Here is a 14,945-nt window from a genome sequence, read left to right on the forward strand (position 1 = left end):
TGCTGATAAACTAACCACCACATTCAGAACTCTCTAGTATTTATGCAGGATGTTGCCATACCACTACCTTTATCATGTACAGCATTTTCCAAGATATTCATTGCTCATAGTCCATCATCCTAGGATACAGATATCATAAGGGTTCATGAAAAGATAAGGGCTATTTTAATGTTCCAACTGAAATGACCTAAACACCAAAAACAATCTGCACTAATTTTTCACCAGCTATTTCAACACTGTAGCGTACATATGATTTATTAGTAGATTCCTTTCCAGTTTTGACATTAACAGTGCCATCTGCTGCATGAAAAATTGTGCACCAGTATTTTGGCACCGTTCACTTTGAAAATTCATTGATCAAATTTGCTAACTCTGACATCAGATTCAGAAAGCTAAACACAGTCTTTCACAACATGTAAACATGTTGCTGATCAAAGGTAGTTAATTCCATTTGATAATTGAGAGGGAGAGAGATAATGTAATAGAAGTGAATTATCCTACCAACTACACAGATTGGAACAAATATCAAAACTGGAACAAAGGCTCTATCCTGTAATTGTGCACTCAAGGCAATCTTATTCATGAGAATATGTAGGAATGATCACTCGACATGTGCTTCGAGAGAAAAAGCCTGCTCAGAGGAGAAGCCCCTCTTCTCAGCAAGGTTCCTTTACTTTATACATGCTCTCATAATAATGAAGTCGCCCACACTTAAAAGCCTAACAGGAAATGTCCGCCCAGTTACAAGGAGGTCATGTCTACAAGATTCAATGCAAGCTTAGCAGTTTACCAAGGATAGATGCGGTTAAACCACGAGTGTAAGAATCTTGTGTCTGCAGACATTGCAGAGTATAGCTGAACCAGGTGGCATGCTGAACGTATGATCCTCCCACATCTCACTCTTTTTTATTTATTTATTGTAAGCTAGCTATACACTGGTGTTTTCATAACAAGGTGGGTGCAGGAGGGGCTGAGGTGCGCACGGTGTGGCATAGGGGCAATAAGCATTGTGTACAACAGCAACAGATAAGGCCAAATGACAAAATACCACAAATAATGAGGAACACATGCCGCAACTCTATCTGTTCTGCATTCAAAGCGGCCAAGGCGATGGAGGTAGAATTAATAGTTTTTGCTAAGTTGCAAACAATTTTACTTTGATATCTACTTTACAATCTCCAATTCACACGCACTGAGATTATCTGCTAACAAACAGCTGCTTCAAACATTGCATCAGACATTCTCTTTTGAAGGCAAAAACGTATTAAACAAATCAATTCTGTATGCCCACTCAGGAAGAGCAGCTAGGTGACAATATGGTTTTTGACATTCCCAAGAAAGACTGAAATGACACTACAATGGGGTAATGAAATAGTATATTGACAGAGCTGGGGTAAAGATGGGACACGGGAGGAGAGAGACAGTGATAGGATTACTCAGTTACACTGGCACATCTCAGGATCATTCTATTTAGAGAAGATGTGTTTGTTCCATCTAGAAAAGATATGTGGATGTGTGGAGGGGAAAAAGTCACTCAGAGGCATGCCTTGGCTATGCAGCCCAGCCTTCCAGTATGGAGTTTTCCTGGTCTCCATCATGGGGCCTTTCTGGGCACACAGACTAGCTTGAGAGGGCCCTCCCATGAAAGGTTACCTTCTTTATTTAGCAGTACCCCGGTATCAATTCCCCTCCTTTTTGCTGCCTAATCCTTGGAAAATGTGTGCCACATTTTATGATGTGCTGCCATTCAGACTTCATACAATTGGGGTTTAGACACAGTTGGGACAAAAGTAAAGGGCTTAGGAATGTCAACCACCAAAAAGTAAGCTCTTCATGTATATATATAAAAAACTATGTGTCTTAGTACTGACAACTCTTTATCAATAATCACTGCTAGCTATCATTTCAATTTCTAGGCACATAAGCAACAATGAGGGACATATGCAAGTGACATGCTATAAACTGAATCAATTCATGTGCCTTTATGGCAAGCAACTGATTGTGGTAGGGGTGATCAGGATGACACATTCAAACATAGGTAAGAGCATTGCCAGAGATGGACAGTCCATACTGGCTACATTATTACAATACAAAAACCATTTCCTGACTAATTCTTTGTTCCCCTCCTCCCTTAGTCTAACAAAAGGTCTTCTTTCTTGAGTTCATGGAGAGTTTGCGAACTCTATGCATTACAATCTTTTCACAGGGAAATCTGTTTCTATTGCAGCCAAAAGTAATTCCTTTTCCTGGAAGCACAACTTGGAAGTGGCAGTGGGGCTGCTGTTGTGATCAGCTGGGGCAACCAGCCTTTTGCTAGGCAGAGGAATTTCCCTGGAAATAAGTTTTCTCCATAACCCAGTTTGGATGGGGTTCTGGGGGAGGCCTTCCTTCCAACATCAATGAGGCATGACCAGGCAAATTTCAGGACCTCTGGATACATATGGAAGAGCATGGAAAACACAAATACTTGGAGAAACAAACAAGTAAGTAACACCTTTGTTGTTAGCCAAAATACAAGATTTTGGAGAATTGGCGGGACTTTATGTTAATAAAGAAAAGTCAAATATTTTGTGTAAAAATATGCAAGTAAGTAAACAAAAGGAATTGCAGAGATTAATGGGATGTGAAGTTACCCCTAAAGTAAAATATTTGGGCGTGGAAATAACAATGAAGAATATTGATCTGTTTAAAAACAATTATGAAAAGTTATGGCGTAAAATGGACGAAGATATGATAAAATGGAACAAGCTTAATTTGTCACTGCTTGGTAGAATAGCTGCAATTAAGATGAACATTTTGCCGAGAATAATGTATTTGTTTCAAACTATTCCGATTGTAAAAAACAGTAAACAATTTAATAAATGGCATAGAAAGATTTCAGAATTTGTATGGGTCGGGAAAAAACCAAGGATTAAAATGAAAGTTTTAACAGATGCTAAAGAGGAGGATTTCAACTACCAGACTTAAGATTATATCATGAAGCAGTTTGTCTAGTATGGATAAAAGATTGGGTGACGCTGTTGAATAAAAAACTTTTAACGTTGGAACGTCATGGAAATAAATTCGGCTGGCACGCTTATATGGTACTATGGAAAGAAAAAGTTGGATGTTTTTTTTTCTCACCATTATATAAGAAATAATCTACTAAATATTTGGATGAAGTACAAGAAATATGGCGATGAGAGAAAACCACTATGGATAGTGCCAGCAGAAGTAATAAGAATAACAGCTGAGACAGGAGAGGAAAAAGGGATGTCATATAATCAATTACTAAAAATACAAAGTGGTAAAATAGAATTGAAAACTGCTGAAGAGTTGAATAATAAATATGATTGTTTCAAATGCAACAAATAAAAAGTTTGGTGGAAAGCGATGTTAAAACTGAAGGAATAAGATGAGAACAAACAGAAATGGAAAAAGTTCTCCTTGGAGATAATGAAAAATTAATTTCGAACATCTAGAACTTACTTTTAAAATGGTCTACGGAAGATGAAGTAGTGAGATCTCAAATGATTAAGTGGGCAATTAATGTAAATAAAGAAATACAGATGGACACATGGGAATATTTGTGGAAGAACTCTATGAAACTCTCAACATGTCAGAGTATTAAAGAAAATTGTTTTAAGATGATGTACAGATGGTATATGACTCCTAAAAAGTTGGCAAAGATGAACAATAAGATGCCAGACAGATGTTGGAAATGTAAAAAACGTGAAGGTTCTTTCTACCATATGTGGTGGATTTGTGAAAGAGCGAAAAAGTATTGGCAGATGATTCAACAAGAGATTTCTAAGATCTTGGGATACGAATTTAACAAAGTTGCAGAGACTTTTCTGTTGGGATTACAAATGGAAAAATTTCCAAAAGAAGATAGAACTTTAATCTGGTACTTGCTAGGACATTTCTCAGCCGCTAGGACATTGTATGCGCAGTTGTGGAAGCAAGAAAAAATACCAGAGAAATGGGATTGGATTGTAAAAGTTATGACATGGAGTGAAATGGACAAGTTAACAAGAACCTTAAGAGACTATAATTTAGAAGTATTTAAGATGGAGTGGGAAAAGTTCGGAAGATACATAGAAAAAGAGTGGAACATAAAAGGACATTGGACCATTTTTGATAATGACTAAGTACAAGAGGGAGGAGGATATTAATTTTGGTTCATATTAATTAAGGCTAACTTTAATATTAAGATTTTAAGTATATAACACCGGCAGGGGTCAAGTAACGAGGGGAGGGGTGGGTAGAAAGTAATATATGAGATAGATTTTAAAAAAGTAATTATTAATGAAGTAAGAAATTGAAATTTATTACCATATGTTACTAAAAAAATTGTTTGAATCAAAAAAGATATTATAGCATTGGAAAAAGTACAGAAAAAAGCAACTAGAACGATTAAAGCAGGAGTGTCGAACTCATTTGTTATGAGGGCTGGATCTGACATAAATGAAACCCTGAGGGGCTGGGCCATGTTGGATTGGGCCAAGCCATGTCGAGTCAGGCCATGCGTGTACCTATTTAAGATTATGTAGCAGAAATATAAATTTTATAAAGAACACAAACACAAATATTTTTTAAAAACTTAAAACATGCTTAAGACGTTAGCACTCATTGATCTTAAGGATGCTTTCTTTGTATTTCTCCCATAGGATCCAGGGAACTGGACAAAGGAAGCTCTGGCTCTTTCCTTCCTTCCCCAGGGTACTGGGGGGGAGCCTCAGCCAATGGAGAAAATAGAGGTTTTACTCTGTAGCTCCTAAGCAATTGAGCAAGCCTTGCAAAGCAAGCTGTTATGTAGAAGGTATCAAAAGAGAGGGAGAAGGAAGCAGATGACAGTCAGTTGCTCGGGGGCCTGATAGAAGCCCTCCGGGGGCCTGATTCGGCCCCCGAACTGCATGTTTGACAACCCTGGATTAAAGGGTTGGAACACTTTCCTTATGAAGAAAGGTTAAAACGCTTGGGGTTCTTTAGCATGGAGAAATGTTGACTGAGGAGTGTCATGACAGAGGTTTACAAGATTATGCATGGGATAGAGAAGGTAGAGAAAGAAGTACTTTCTCACAATATGAGAATTTGTGAACATTCAATGAAATTGCTGAGCAGTCGAGTTAGAACTGATGAAGTACTTCTTCACCCAAAGAGTGATTAATACATGGAATTCAATGCCACAGGAGGTGGCGGCGGCTATAAGCATAGCCAGGTTCAAGAGGGGATTGGATAAACATATGGAGCAGAGGTTCATCAGTGACTAATAGTCATAATGTATTGTTGGAACTCTCTGTCTGGGACAGAGATGCTCTGTATTCTTGGTGCTTTGGGGGGGGGGCACAGTGGAAGAGCTTCTAGTGTCCTGGCCCCACTGGTGGACCTCCTGATGGTACTTGGGTGACACTTGTGGATCTCCAAAAAACAGATCTGGTCGCTTCAAGGAGAATGGGAGGAAATCGCAGATCAATGAGCTGGATGGGCCATTGGTTTGATCCAACACGGTTTATCTTATGTTCTTAACAAAAATGAGATTGCAGTGTACTGAAGACAAAAATGGAAAAAGCCACCATGGCTAATGGTTGATATCATCATCATCATCCCATTACAAGTCATATTCAAACTAAGCAAACCTTTTGTCAACAGAGTTAAATTTGGAAATCTTTGCTGCTCTTTAAGATTGAGATTGGCTACTTTCTGTTTGAATTTACATTTAGAGATTGCTTCCAGATTAAAAACAAGATAAAATCTTTGGAGATGACTTGACTTTGATCAAGATAAACAATGAAATGAGCTGAAAGCTAGGCACTCGTCAGTTGGAGCTTCTATTGGTTTCTTGTGGGATTTTATGTATATTCAGTCAGAATTAATATTTCCATGTAAAATTGTTATTTTGTGCACACTGTGGTATATAAATATATGCCTCATCCACATTGGGGTACAAACTGTGAACAAGAGGTTATTTTTCTGAGAATTACGATTTTGCTTAGTTTGAGTATGACTTTGTAATCCTATTGAGTTATAAAAATGCTTTATATAAGTAATGGATTGAGTCACTGGATCAGAGTCAGGACTTATGTATTATACTTTATACAAATGTAGCATACTTTATTCAGTTCAGCCATTAGTCATTGACTGATTCCAGCTTGAGCTGGCTCGAACAATCGATTCCCCACCAGTTACTGTGTGGGCGCCTTTTGATCCATGGCAACTTCCCATTCCCCTTGCAGCGATTGGATCTCCAAAAAACAGATCTGGTCGCTTCAAGGAGAATGGGAGGAAATCGCAGATCAATTCTAAATTCTTTATTATGGTCCAAGGACCGGCCAGTTTGTAGAAAGCAGGTTTTTAAAAGTACATAAAAATAAGTTCTAAATCAATTACATTCCCTTAATTACGCAATTCCATTTCCTAAGAGCTAATATGCAGAATTTTGCTACCTCATGTGTTACCCATTTCTATCGCTTAACAATAATGTCTGCAATATTTCAGGTCTGAGGTTGATATAGTCTTGCAAGGGTTTGAATTTAGAAAGTAATGGGATAAGTATTTGACATCTCTCATCCTGAAAGAGGTTCCAATGTAAAAGTATGTGTGTGATAGTCTCAATTGCATTACTTGAACAAGGGCAACAGCACTGTTGGGTAGGCAAGTTGGAAAATCTACCACTTAAAATGGCAGGAAAAAAGGCATTAAAGTGGGCTTATGAAAATGCCCATCTGTGCCTCGCTTGAGTAACGTCCAAAAGATAAGAGGATGCTGTAAAATTCAAGTCCTTCCTCAGACTCTTATAGCTTAATGGAAGCAGTTTCTCATCATTTGGGGCTCCTATATTAGTTAATCTCCAGATAACCAGATTTTTTGCCTTAGTAAATCCCATGTCAAACAGGACCTATTTGTTTTATTTTCTCAATTATCTTTAAAGACCATGTAGGGTAGGGGACAGAGGCTAGCAACCATGGCATTAAGCCTTTTGGGTCAAAGTGAATTCTAAGCCAGTAAAAGATTGCACTTTCCAATATTTTTAGTTCAACTTTAGACATGCCAGCCTCTTGTCTGATAATAACATTTTAGGTACATCGAGGTGCGTTAAATAAACACCTGAGAAACTTAAAAAGGTAAAAATGTAGTCCCCTGTGCAATCACCAGTCATTTCCGACTCTAGGGTGACGTTGCATCATATTTTCACGGCAGACTTTTTACGGGGTGGTTTGCCATTGCCTTTCCCAGTCATCTACACTTTCCCCCCAGCAAGCTGGGTACTCATTTTACCGACCTAGGAAGGATGGAAGGTTGAGTCAACCTTGAGCTGGACAACTGAATCCAGCTTCTGCCAGGATCGAACTCAGGTCATGAGCAGAGAATTTGACTGCAGTACTGCAGCTTTACCACTCTGTGCCATGGGGCTCTCTCCTGAGAAACTTAGCTTGGACCAATTCAAGAATCTTAACATTTAGAGTCAAGCTTAATTGAAAGCCATATAAAGGTCGAATTAGAGATTTAGTTTGAAAAAGTTTCACAGCTGCTGGGATGAAACCTGCACCTTCTGTTCTAAAAAAACCTAAGAATTGCATCTACACTCCTTTCTGCAGAATTAGCCAATGAGATCATATTTGCTTTGAAATTGGCATTGTAAGTGAACAAAACACCTAAATATTGAAAATACTTTACTTGCTCCAGAGTATTCTCATTTATTTCCCATGTTTTTCTTAAAATTTTCTTTAAAATTTTCTTTAAAAACTAAAGTGCATAATTTCGGATTTAGAATAATTTATTGTTAAAAGTTCAATTTCACATTGATCACTGAATTTTTGATAACTTGTTTCAAGCTAATTTTGGTCTGAGACAAGAGGGCTGCATCATCAGCATACATCAGAATTGGGACCTTCCTTCCGCAAGGCTAGAAGCATGGATGACTGCAGTATGTAGGCATCGAATAAATGTATTTACATAAAAGTTAAGTAAAAAGGGAGCTAAAGGCAGCCTTGTCTGACACCTTTCTGTACTGATACTTTTTTGGATAAATTACCCTCATGTGTATATCCTATCTGAAGTTCATTATTTTCATGGAGGCTGCATATCAAATGCAGCAGCTCTTATCGATAGAGGAATCCCTCAATTTAGCCCATAATCTATCTCATGAGATGGTGTCAAAGGCAGCCCTCAGATCTATGAATTCTCCGTATAAGTTTTTCCTAGGGGTCAGTGCATATTTATGGATTAGTTATTCCAGTACCAGGCAGTAATCCATGGGGGAATGAGAAAAACCTGCTTGTTCTGTTTCTAGTATGTTCTCTTGAACTAGCCACTTGCATAGTTTCAAGCATAGATGTCTAGTGTATAATTTACAGATGGTGTTTAGGAGGCTTATCAGTCTATAATTATTTGGCTCCTTTCTATTCCCTGTTTAATATATAGGGACTATAATGGCTAAGCCCCAATCCTTTGATATCTGGGCCGTTTTAACAATATATGTAAACAGGTTGGCTAATATTGGGCCCACTAGTCTATATTTGATTTGAGAACTTCTGCAATAATGAAGTCGCTTCCTGGAGCTTTAACTTTTCTCAGCTGTGAAATTAATGAAGTGATCTCCACATCTGTGACTGGTGGCCAAGATGAAACATTTGTTAAGAGGCCCAATTCATAAGAAATACAACCATGATCTCTATACAGGGTATCAAAATGGCTTCCCCATGTTTCCACTGGAATATTATTGATTGCAGCATTTGCTTTATTTTTTTCAATCGTGATCAGTTTTCAAAAGGGTAAGTTGTCCCTTTCCTTAGTAGCCCTAATTAATTATTTCCATTTATTATGGGTATCCACTTTTTTTTCCTTCAGCATATTTTTATTGTCTCTTTTCAATGCTTGAAGTTTATGGTTGGCATTTAGACTGGGATTTAGTTGGAAAGCTTTGAAGCTCTCTGTGAGATTGATCTTAGCTTGAACACAATCCTTATCAAACCATTTTTGTTTAACCGTTTCCTGCCATCTTTGGAACTATTAGCTTTTGAGAAAAGGGGAATTAACTTAGATGTAAGCACTTCATATGAATTTAATATAGTTTCAACAACCTCAGAGAGTGACAATAATACCTGGACTACAGACTTTACTTCAGCAGACTGTGTCCAAGCAAGACATTTCTGCTTAAGATAGATGTTCCAGTTAATCAAAAGGCCCTCGCTCAGCAACTGGTAGGGAATCGATCACTTGAGCCGGTTCAAGTAGAAGCCTGGGGGCAGAGCAACTGCTGGTGAGGAATCAGTCTGAGTTTTTTTCTATTTTTACCTTTTCCTCATTGTCAAAAGATTGTCAGTGTCCCTACTTCTCTGCTTTTGGGAATCATGTAAGATGTTCCTTTTCTAGTGGCCTTTGCATAAATAAATGTAATAAATGTAACAACTGTTTCCAGGCACAGTTCAAGGTACTGGTCTTGACCTTCAAAGACCTACACAGTTCGGGACCAACATACCTGCAGGACCAACTACTCCTGACCATTGCGGTCATCTTAGAAGGCTGTGCTTCAGATGCCCCCAATTTCAGATATTAGACAGATGGCAACCTGGGAGCAGGACCATAGCCAGCGGTAGGGCAGTGAGGGTCTGCCCCCTTTCGAATTCTCAACATCTCCACTGCACCCAGTCTGAACCTTCTTGGCTTGGGAGGGCGCCTGGGATGGATGGTGCTGTGGTTCCTCTTAACTAGGCTGCTGTCCTGCCTGCCTCAGACAGAGCGGGTGGAAGGGAGGGGGCGGCCTGGCTTTCCTTCCAAGTGCTGGAGGTTGCCACCACCTTTTCTCCTGCTCCCAGGGCTGGCAAGCAGGCAGGAAAACTCAGGTAGCAAGGAGGGGGGAGGGAGAACTGAGAGGGTGAGCTTAGCACCAGAGGTTGCTGCCTTCCTTTCTCCTGCTCCTAGGGTCAGCAACAGCAAGGATGCAGGTGAGCCTGCTTATTAGGGCTCCAAAGAGGGGAAATTTGGGATCAATAGGAATGCTTCCTTCTCTTTGAACTGTCCTACTGCACCAGCCACTCTTGTGCCCAGCCTCAAAGTGCCTGGGCTGGGACAGAACTTAGGGGAATGCATTGCTTCTTACTGGATGGTAGGCTCTATCACCCATGCCTCATTGCTTTAGGAGACCCTCTTTCCTCCAACACCACTTGGGCAGCTCTGCCTTTGCAGGAAAAACAAGGATGTGGCACAAGCAATGATCAAGGGAGGGCTCCCCTGAGGGACCCTTTTGGGATCCATGTATTTTACAGTTTCACTCACACATGAGATTGAGCAGACTATGCATGTTTAATGAGTAGAATTGTTGATATGTTGATGGAAGAACTATGATTTACTATTCAGTTTGTAGCTTTTAGCCATTTCAACATGTTCATTGTTCCAGTGTCAGAAGTCTTGGATGTTAAATTATTAACATTTTAATTCCTCTATATTTTCCTTCACTCATCGCCAAAGTTTAACAAATAAATGAATCCAAACTTTCACCCACACTAGGAATGTCAGTCTTCACTGGCTGCCAAGCAAGGTCTGGCAACCCTAATCCACATCCTTTTGCACTTGCTAAAGAATACATCAAATAAATACAAAAATTATCCAAGGGCTATATCCAAAATAGTTTACTTGTAAAAACCTGGATCAGTTGACACATATATTTTCCCCTAATCTTGATTTCTTTTGTTTTCCCATTTGCAGGAAAGAGGGTTTGTTTTTTTTAAAAACCATCTGATTACATGAGATCAAATTAGGGTTGCCAAGTCCCATTCAAAAATATCTGGGGACTTTGGGGGTGCAGCCAGGAGACATTAGGGGTGGAGCCAAGATCAAGGCTGTGACAAGCATAATTGAACTCCAAAGGGAGTTCTGGCCATCACATTTAAAGGGACGGCACACCTTTTCAATGCCTTCTTTTCATAGGAAATAATGAAGGATAGGGGCACCTTCTTTTGGGGCTCATAGAATTGGACTCCCTGGTCCAATCTTTTTGAAACTTGGGGGGCATTTTGGGGAGAGGCCCTAGATGTTATTCTGAAAATTTGGTGCCTCTACCCCAAAACAGAGCCCCCCCAGAGCCCCAGATACCCGTGGATCAATTCTCCATTATTTTTTATGGGAATAAATCTTCCTAGGAATAATGGAGTGTCCAGCAGACATTCCCCTCCCCCCCCCCCGCTTTCTGCCGACCCTGAAGCAGGGGGAGGGCCTCCAAACCGGGGGATCTCCCGCCCCCACCTGGGGATTGGCAACCCTAGATCAAACATTACTTCATAGAGGACCGTTGCAATACACAACACATTTTTCTAATTTTTCACATTGGATTTTCATCTGAAGAAAAAAGATGTACAGGTGTTTTTCTAAGCAGATCCTAGTTAATACATGGCTTAGATGTTCTATGCTGACATATACAGAACGCAAAAAAAAAAAAAGATTATTTTAGAAAGGACAGAAGCGTTTTTTTATTTGGGGCTGTGTTCCAAACTTCAGTCTTTTTGTATACCTTTGTTGTTCAAAAACTCTTCCATGCAATTTGCTTGCACACCAACCTGCACAATAACAAAGCAATCAGTAAAGTCTGCCTTACAAATCAATTTTTGTGAATAGTATTCCTTTCAAAGCCTGCAGGACTGCCCAGATGGCTCCTGGCATGATATGTAAGAAAGATGATCAAACTGGCATATCAAAAAGCCACTAGCTTTATCGCAAAGCAGATTAAAACAAAGATCTCTGAGCAATGTTCAGCTCATATGGGAGAGAAGAACAAACAAGACTATAAAAAGTGTGCAGGAAATGATCAGAAGGGAAAAGTAATCCAAACTAACCACAGATCAGTAATGGCAGGAAAAACATAAGCTCCAGTATCATGAGGGGAAGAGGGAAGAAATATCAAAAGAGCTGAACTTCAAGATTGCAGGACAAAAGGGTAGACTCGGTTGCAAAGAAACCTGTACTACAAACCGTCTAATCAGTACAACTTCAGGAATTCCACAGGTTCCTGTAAAATTCTTAATGCTATTTTTAAAAAAAATAAACTTCTAGACCTTGTTTCTTCCTTTGTCTTTTCAATCCCTCTTCTTTTCTCCAGCTAGTTTTGAGGATGAAGGGGCTTCCAACAACCAGCCGCAGAAACTAATAGCAAAAAAGGAAGGAATAGCTACAGATTGCAATGGGAACAGAAGTGAACTTGCTCCTACTCTCTTGTGTTCTGTGTCCGGAAATGCAATGTTTCTAAAAGATCCCAGACTGCTAAGCAAAGTATGCTGAGGACATTACTTTCACTAACCACATGTATTCCAATCCAGTAAAAGGGAGTCCGAGTGCAATAACAGACTTCCTCACAGGAGCACCTTGACAGATTTGAAATTGTGCATGCAAATTGGTGTTGCATGACCTATTCTAGTGGCTGGAACACTGCAATGGTGCATAAAGGTACACTCAGGTTCCACTTGTTAGACTGAGGTTGCATGCACCATGCCAATCATGCCATCACCAACTGAAGACAGACTCCAGTCCCTGCCCCCATTCCAGATATGAATGGTATTCTGAGTGAAGGCATAAAAGTATCTTCTGGATTGAGTCATAGTTTCAAAATGTCTCATGTTCATTTAAAAAGGGACATCTATGACAGAAATAGAAATTGATTTTAAAAGCCTGGAATCAAAAATAAATAAATAAAATCTCTGTAAATGCAAGCCTGCCTCCCCAATCTGGTTTACAGAAGGGGAGAATGCTGGGGGGGCGGGGGAAGCACCTGAACTCCAAATGGAATTAAGGTGGGCGGTGAGCAGCCACCCCTCTCCCTCCTTCCTGCAAGATCTAAAGGTCCATCTAGCTTACCAATGGGCCACATGTTCCCTACCGATCACCTGAAGGACTCTTTAAATCTTGGGGAAGGAGAGGAGCAGCGGTCAGTGGTTGCACTTGGGGGCAGGATCCGGCTAGCTGACGGTGGATTGGAGCCCCCAAAAGTGGGGGAAACCCCCCCCCCCAAGGACCAAGGGGCTGGCAACCCTAAGACAGACAGACTGGCAAACTGACATGAACATGGAACATTAGGAGAGACAAAAATACATCTGGCTGTTTTGACTGATGTTTTATAAAAATGATTAATCACTTTTCTGTTTTCTGCGCTCTTTCTCACTGAGGCCCAGTTTTTATCAGACTAAGAAAAAATTCAATTGCAAGACGTTTTCAGTTAGTATCATCATTAGACTTCTACTACTGTGCATGTAATTTTTAAAAAACTTTTGATATGCAACTCTGTTATGAAAGTATTCCTCCTGTCTACTGTTGACTGAAATTCAGTCTTCAGATGGCATGGAATGGTGTCTTCTTCAGTCTGAGCAAGACAAAATTGTTATTGATTGTTACAGTGCAGACCTATTTCATATACTCTTGGCAACAGGCCTTGCTGGTTTCTGGTTGTCACTCCCCTGCCATATATTTCCAAGACCTAGTACAAATTGCTAAAAATTTAGGAATCAGAAACATACATCACAAAACTATATCCCATTTACTTTCTGTTTGTTAAAATGAATGGAATGAATTTTCAAACTTCCTGTTACTAAAGAATTTTATAAGAAAAAAGTCTCTTTAACAGCTCTGATGTAAGCCAAATTGCCCTCAAAAAGAGGTTGGGGAATTTAAAAGGTGGGCAACTATGGCTCAGTGGGATACAGAACCAATGTATACAGGAGATGATGTCCAGAAACTCCCTCTTAAATGATGAGGAGACTAATTAAATAAAAATAATTGGATTTTATTAGGAAAACAGAACACACATGCAAGACAATAAAATCACACAACACTCACACAGACCTAAGAAAATAGTCATGAAATTGATAGGGGTATCATAGAGATAAAACACAGAAAAGGGGATACTGTACCTATCGTCATCTTCGTCTGAAGCCCAAAGTGACAAAAAGGGAATGGGATAGCAAGGCACAGCTGGCATATCCTGCTATTGGAGACCCAAAACTGATCAGGTTTAGGGGGTGGATTCAGACAGTGGAGTGGTGTAACTGTCCGAAGCACACCAGAGGAAAGGTGTGCTTTTCCTTTTAAAGACTACCTGGCACTCTCAGGGGGAGCAGGTCAAATGACCTGTGACACAGGGTCAGGTGGGATGTGATGCAGGGTCACATGGGGTATGACATGTGGAAAGTGGGATGCTCCAGGATGACGTTTGGAAAGGGATTAAGGGCGATGGGACTAACATTCCTAGATAAGATTATCTAAAAGGGTCAATATAGAGCCAAATTATTATCCTAAAGTGACACCTAACAAACACAATGGTGATGGTCTCCTCTTCTGTAACATCTATAGTCTTTAACACATCTGGTATTACGCAGTTCTTTGTTTAACGTCTGGCTTAGGATATCTGGCAGGATGCAGATTACAGTGCACTTGATGGGTTTATGCAAAATCCGAGGTACACCCTGTGTACGTGGGTATCCCGCTTTCCTCCTATGGCTTCCCAAAGGGACAGGAGGGTGACAGCTGTTGTTGTTAGCTCGATTAATGGCTTCCCTTGCATCAGGAGGCTGGAACAGCAAGGCCGGAGAAGCTATGCTGAAACCGTGAAGCTGGACAGCTCAGGACAGGCACGCTTTCCGACTGTACCATAGCCTGAACTGGAACATGATGTCGGTTGGGAGTCCATGTGGCCGGGATGGTATTCAAGCTGCGTGCTGACTGCTTGGTTAACAGAAACCCCGGAAACAGTTGTCATAGGCCAAGCAAGGCCTATGCCCGACACCGATGTTTGAGAGTTCTGTATGCTTAAAGCAACCTGCCCGCTAAGCCAGGGATCACAATGTCTGTTTACAGAATTGGAGGGGGCTTTTGCTCACATCGATTCACAACCAGGATATAGCTAAGTTTAAAGCAAAGTCTTGATAACCTTTTTACTGGGAATTCTCGCAGACAAAATTGTGATTTAAAACACTGCTTTGCTG

The 14,945-nt window shown here is 40.2% G+C and overlaps 1 protein-coding gene across 1 annotated transcript in view; it reads right to left on the minus strand.

The window, feature by feature from the left end:
- The window catches only part of EPM2A (EPM2A glucan phosphatase, laforin), a 77,319-nt gene that overhangs the window by 44,332 nt on the left and 18,042 nt on the right, over positions 1 to 14,945 (minus strand). The window lies entirely within an intron of this gene.

Source organism: Heteronotia binoei, chromosome 1 (assembly GCF_032191835.1).
Source record: "Heteronotia binoei isolate CCM8104 ecotype False Entrance Well chromosome 1, APGP_CSIRO_Hbin_v1, whole genome shotgun sequence".
Taxonomy (NCBI): domain Eukaryota; kingdom Metazoa; phylum Chordata; class Lepidosauria; order Squamata; family Gekkonidae; genus Heteronotia; species Heteronotia binoei.